A 5,378-nucleotide genomic window follows, 5' to 3' on the forward strand; every position below is an offset into this window, starting at 1 on the left:
GACCACGTGCATGGCTTAGTCACTGATTTCCTGCAGAATTCTGATTTTGGTGAGTCTCCGACTGAGGTGGCAGCTGACTTGGGACGCCCCCTGGGGGCTTGGACTTCACTTCCGTTTTCTGAAGGCCAATGCTGCAGTGACAGAAAGGGACCTGTTGGCAGCTGGGACCACGGGTTCTGGAGCCCTCGTGGGGCATGTCCAGCTCCCAACAGTGAAGCCCCAGCAGCTTTCTTGCAGCCCGTGGCTGGGCTGCCCAGAGTAGGTAGCACCTTACTCGTGCCCAGTGGTAGCCCTGTGGCCGTGGTGGCCAAACCAAGCCGGTGGCCACCAGCCCTTGGTCCAGCCAGCTGTCCACCTGGCTGACCATTGCCAGCTGCTACCTGCCTGGGCTTCCGAGAACTCTCCCTGCCACCCTCTAGTGCCTGGTGGTGACGGTGTGTGCTGGCCGCAGTCCCAGGAGGAGCAGACTGCTGCTGGTGAGCACACGGTGAGCCGTCGTGAGCCAGTCCTGGGCCTGAGCCCTCAGCCGCGCCGCAGGCCTCCGTCCTGAGCCGGCCGTGGACGGAGAGGAGGAGGCAGAGGCCGTCTGGAGAGCAGTGTGCTCTGACACAGGCGGGCCTGCCCCTCCTGTCCTCTGGGGCAGTGACCACCGCAGCTGAGCCTGTGTTCTTTGCTGACCTCCAGGCAGCTCTGTCTCCGTGTCTACCTGGTGTCCTGGCCGTAAGGGACAGATTTCCCAGGGTTGTCCTGGTTCCTGCCCCATCCAAGGTGCCTGGACACGCGGCTGCAGCAACTTCTTTGCACCAACTGCCTGGATGTCTCGAAGCCAGGGTTACCCGACCCTGTGCCCTGGCATCTCAGGGTAGAGCCCATCCTCCCACGCAGCCCTCCAGGAGCCGCAGCCACTGGGTATGTTCTGGGATTCCCTTCACCTGGCACCTGGGCAGGGGGAGGAGCAGGTGAGCCTGGGCCCAGCCAGGCTCACCGGGATGCAGTGCAGACTGCAGCCCGGGTGGCTCTTCTGGCGGTTTCCCCACCTCTGGGATGAGCGTCTTGGGCTCCTGCAGGAAGCACCTCTGACCGGGGACTGTTCCGCACACACCGGGGCCAGGGAGGGGCCTGCCTGGGTGCAGCTGGGACCAACCTGAGGCTCTTGCCTGAGGACCCTGGGTCAGGGCAGTAGACCCCTCCTGAAAGCCCAGGGAGGCTCACAGGTCTGAGCGCCCCTCAGCTGCAGTTGCACCTCCACACCCTGTGACTTGTCCCTAATGCAGACGGCAGCCACAGGGGGGACTCCTCTCTGGCCTGCGCCCCTCTGGAGCAGGAGACAGGACCTTCCTGTGCCCTGAGAACAAGGCAGAAAGTTCTCAGAACTGAAAAGCAATTTAAAGCTTTTTTTTTTTTGGAGACAGAGTCTCACTCTGTTTCCCAGGCTAGAGTGCCATGGTGTCAGCCTAGCTCACAGCAACCTCAAACTCCTGGGCTCAGGCGATCCTCCTGCCTCAGCCTCCCGAGTAGCTGGGAGGGACTACAGGTATGCACCACCATGCCCGGCTAATGTTTTCTATATATTTCTAGTTGTCAAGCTAGTTTCTATTTTTAGTAGAGATGGGGCCTCACTCTTGCTCAGGCTGGTCTCGAACTCCTGAGCTCAAACGATCCGCCTGCCTCGGCCTCCCAGAGTGCTGGGATTACAGGCGTGAGCCACCGCGCCTGGTTCAGACCCTGTCTTAAAAAACAAAAAACTCCATGTGGCTCTAGGTCTGGCCCTTAGCTGTAACTGCGGTACAGAACGTGCACGTGAATTAATGCTAACTGGCCCTGGTCTACTCACCACACAGATTTTCGGGTTTTCACTGTTGAAACAAAGCTGCCCCGGGGTCGGGGCTGGAAGACTTTCCGTGACTACTGGGGGCCTCAACTGCCCCGCGAAGGGGCCTCCCTGCCTTCTGCCATCCCTTCCTCACCTCCCTGCCGGCCTGGCGCTGTCGCACGGTTTTTCTCGTTTGGTCTACATTTTCTTAGGTAGAGTCCACGTTTATTATAACATGTTCAGTGTTTTATATATAGAATTCGTACAGAGAAACACGAAGTGACACCAGGCCGGAATGATGGACGTTCTGGTGGGCGGCTGGACCTCTGGGCCCGCCGCCCCCGGGCCGGCCCGGGGCTGGGCAGCCCTAACCCTCATCGCTTCCCGCGCGGGTGCTGGGTCCTGGGTCCGGCGCGAGGGGGAGCGCGCGGGACCCGAGCAGCAACACGGACTGCCTGGCTCGCGGGGGCGCGGCGGGGGCCGCGGGACGCGCATGGGCCTCCAGATCTGCGGAAGCGCGCGGGGCGGGCGCCGCCAGCGGTCCCCTGTCACCTGCCCGCGCTGCAGCAGGTGGCGCCCCGGACCCGGGCCGTGTAGCGCGGCTCCAGCGCTGTGGGTCTCCCGGCGGCCCCGCCGACCGCACGCCCCCGCCGCCCTGTCCCGGCCGGAAGGACCCGTCGCCGTGGGGAGGCCGCTGTCCTCAGCCCGCCCGCGCGCCCCGCCAGGTCCGGAGCCCCCACTCGCTTCTGTGGCCCCCGGCGCCACCCAGGCAAGGCCTGCGGCGCCCAGCTCAGCCGCGGACTCGCCAGAGCTCCGGAGTGTCGCGCCCCGGCCCCGCGTCCAGGACCCCGAGCGCCTGCTGCGCCCGCGCGTGTGGCCCCTCCGCCGGGGACACGCTCGGCTCCGCTCCTCCCGCGCTGGAATGGGGGCGCCGGGCGGGGATCGAGGCGGGTAGGCGCCGCCACCCCCGCCCCCGAGCCGCGTGACGCCGGGGCGGGCGGCGGGCTCCAGCTGGAAGCCGGCTGGTGGGACGTGCGTGGACCCGCGCCCCGAGCTAGGTCCGCCCGCTCACCCGCCGTCCCAGTGGATGTCACCGCTGAAGTCGCCCTTGCACCCAACCCCGTCCCTCCAGGGCCATCGTCCTCGCTCAGACCCTGTACGCCAGCCGCCCTCCTCCTAAGCCCGGCCCGAGGTCCACCCGCTCCCGCCCACTCCGGTGCCCTCCCCCATGCCTGGCTTAGGATCCTCCGTGAGCCCGCAAATGCCCTGACCTCCCGGGTCCTCTCTGGGCTACCTCGTGCCTCCCACATGGTGGTGGAACCTGTACAGCCCCACAGGTGTTTCCTCCAGATGCCCTTTTCCCAGGATTCATCCTGGAGCACGTGGGCCTACAAATGCCCGCGCCCAGGAATCCAGGCACATCTGCTGCCTTCTTGACTCCAGGTGGCCTGAGCCCCAGTCCACCCCAGATTTTCAGACCCTACTGCTGAACCACATGTGCCTTGTGCTGGGGAAAGAGCCTGTCCCCTGGCACTGGGCACACCAGGCTTCCCTTCCACCAAGCCAGGGTACCCGTCACCCCCCATGTCAGACTCTGTGGGGAAGGGGCGGCACCTCACGGGCTGACAAACCTGAGATTGACCCTGGAGACTCACCATTCTCAGGTTGGACAGTCCTGGAGGCACTGCCCAGGGCAGCTGGCAGAGCCGGGCAAGCAGGCTTCTCCTCCATGACACTCAGACCAGCTCAGACCAGGTGTCACGGGTTTGCGTCCAGCCTGCCCCGCGCCCTCCCGGGCTCTGAAGAGTAGCTCTGGGCCGAGGCCCCATGTCACGCTCCCCTGGGCTTCTCCGACAGGGTGCCGGCCAGCACCCCTCAGCCCCTGCTGGGTCCAGAGGAGCCCGGGTGGCTGAGGGCAGCACAAGGGCTGTCTGGCTCCAGCCCCACAGCAGCCCTTTGGGGGTTTCCTGGGGATGGACCCTTCCTCCCTGGAGAGCTCGGCCCAAGCCTCACCCCAGGCCCCGGCCCACACTGGACGCCCCCAGTGTCTCTGGCAGCTGTGTTGGGGTTTGGTCTCATGGAGGCCTTGGACGTTGGATCCTGGCCCTCTTTCGTGGGACCAGAAAGTTCCCAGGGCTGGAGGAGTTGCCCCCTTCCCCCACTGGCACCCTGAAAACCCTCCCCTAGGGCTACTTGAAAGGTGGCCCGCCTCTGACACCCCCCAGGGCCCTGGCAGGAAGTGGGCCCAAGAACTCCCCTAAATTGTCACGTAGCCTTGCCAGGCCCTGAGCCGCCCTCCAGTAAGGAGACCCAGCCCAAGGCCTGCCAGCAGCACCACAGCCTCCACGTGGGCAGGATCTGAGGCCAGGCTCCAGCACAGACCTCCACTGACCCTCAGAAGAGGGAGGAAGCTGCCCTTCCCTTGGGGCTGGGGGCTAATTGCAGTGGGGGCGGCTGGGCCCTTCCCTCCAGCCCTGAGCTGTATCATGCATGCAGTGTGTGTGGGGGGGGGTGTTGGCACACATGTGCCTCTCCGGGAGCGGATCAGCCCCTGGTTGGGGCCCTCCCAGGAGTGACCTGGCCCCCGCCAGCTCCTGGTGAACCGTTTCCACCATCCCTCTTCTGGGAAGACCTGGATGAAAGGAAGCAGAGGCACCTTCTCCGGGCGCACAGGGCAGGGCCAGGCTGTCGCCCGAGCGTGAGTGAGGGATGGGAGAGGGGTCTACTCACCAGGGTAGGGAGGGAAGACCCTCCTGCTGACCTCTGAGCCCTACCTTGCTCCTCTGTCCCCGGTGGTGGCTGGCTGCCCCCTGGACAAGCCTCTTGTCTTTATCTGCCTGCCTTGGCCTGGCCTCCACCCGGTGACTTCCTGTCCCCACCCCCTCTCAAGCTTTTCCATGACAAGGCCTTGGGGGGGAGGGGCGACCAGGGAAGCAGGAAAGAGGCAAGAGCAGGTCTGGAGGGACAGAAGAGGGAGTCTGCCTCAGGGTCCCAGCCCATCTGCCATGGCTGAGCCCACGGCCCACACGAGCACTGGGTGTCAAGTGTGCACATACGCATCGTGGACACCACACCCAGGCAGGCTCTCCATGGGGGAACGTTTGGGGGTGGCCAGGGAAGCCTAGCATCCTTGAGTGCAGGAGCAGCGGCTGCAGGGCTGGACATGGCGTCTAGGCCTGAGCAGCACAGCTGGTCCACTGAGGCCCTGGCCAACTCTTGCAGCCGGGGCCTCCCTCCCACGGCCGCCCACACACCAGTTTCCGCTGGGTCCCTTGATGGTACAAATCTGTGGGTAGCGCGGAACCGTCACAGGGTGGGGCTGCCTCTTGTGGGCCCCAGGTGGCCCTGTCCCCTCCCCAGGTCCAGGCCAGGTGGACACTAAGCTGTGTGGTTCTAGGGGACCCATCCCACAGAGCTGGGGGCGCACAAGTGCAAGGCTGGGACTGCCCAGTCCTGCCGGGGAGAGGCCGGGGCCTTGCGGCTCCCAGCTCCTGCAGCCGGGAGAGCTTCCACAAGCCACGTCTGGCTGGGTACCACTCCTGTGCCATATCTAACCAGCCACACC

This window comes from Lemur catta, chromosome 17 (assembly GCF_020740605.2).
Source record: "Lemur catta isolate mLemCat1 chromosome 17, mLemCat1.pri, whole genome shotgun sequence".
Classification (NCBI taxonomy): domain Eukaryota; kingdom Metazoa; phylum Chordata; class Mammalia; order Primates; family Lemuridae; genus Lemur; species Lemur catta.